This window comes from Wasmannia auropunctata, unplaced genomic scaffold, assembly GCF_000956235.1.
Source record: "Wasmannia auropunctata unplaced genomic scaffold, wasmannia.A_1.0 LD315206.1, whole genome shotgun sequence".
NCBI lineage: Eukaryota > Metazoa > Arthropoda > Insecta > Hymenoptera > Formicidae > Wasmannia > Wasmannia auropunctata.
The window spans coordinates 3,561-4,469 of record NW_012047684.1 but is presented as its reverse complement, the minus strand read 5'-3'; the positions used below and the strand labels follow the sequence as shown (position 1 = coordinate 4,469).

The following is a 909-nucleotide window of genomic DNA, read 5'->3' as shown; positions in this document are numbered from 1 at the left end:
ATATATATGTATATTACACAGATCTTAGAGAAAAATTAGTTCTTCTAAAAACTATATTGAAAGAGCGTATAATTATGAATTCAATAACATTTCGTTTGTTCTTGGCAGCAGTTTTAACCCTAACGGTTACAATAATGCCTGCAGTATATGCAACTGCTGAACCCGATGCGGATGCTTTCCATGGTCCATGTCCAGAAGTTAATGGTATATTTGTATTTACAAATTTTCTGACATTAAGAATTATTTGCATTAATATTAAATTTTAATACGTTTGTAATTTAATATTAATTAATAGTTATCTATTAATATTATTGCAAATTAACATATAAATGAAATATAAGAAATTTTCATATTAATATATTTTATTTTATTTTACATGTTATAAAATATAAAAAATTTATGAGAGAAAGAGAGAAAAAGAATATTCTACAAATAAATCTCTCTTTAAATGTTATTATATTATATGTAAAAAATAAAATCCGAATAAGATATTTTAATGTTTAAATAAAAATATTTTGTACATTATTATTGTAAAGAAGAACTGATTTTTGTATTTATGTGTTATTAATTTTATAGGACGTAAGGTCAAGTGTTGACGGAGCATATTCCGAGGGGACTATTTATAAGCATTAAGCTTATAAATGTATTGCAATTTATGAAAGCAATAAACAAAAGTTTAAATTAGATCAAACTTCTCAATTATTTAGACCCTTCCTAGCTAATGCAACATAATTTTTTTACTTTAATGTCATACAAAATAAATTAATTTGACAAAATAATTAGCTTTAATTATATATCAATAATTATATATCAATTATATATAATAATTATATATCATATACAGTAAACACAGTATAATAGTAAACACAGTAGATGTACGTCGTGATTTATATTCAACTAAAAAAATTT

At 22.1% G+C, this 909-nt stretch overlaps 1 long non-coding RNA gene across 1 annotated transcript; it reads left to right on the top strand.

Annotated features, from left to right (window-relative positions):
• Positions 1 to 38: 38 nt before the first annotated feature.
• LOC105460817 lies at positions 39 to 686 on the top strand. Its single transcript, XR_975880.1, has 2 exons — positions 39 to 204; positions 577 to 686. It is a non-coding gene; the product is annotated as an uncharacterized LOC105460817 (long non-coding RNA).
• The last annotated feature ends 223 nt before the right edge of the window (positions 687 to 909 follow it).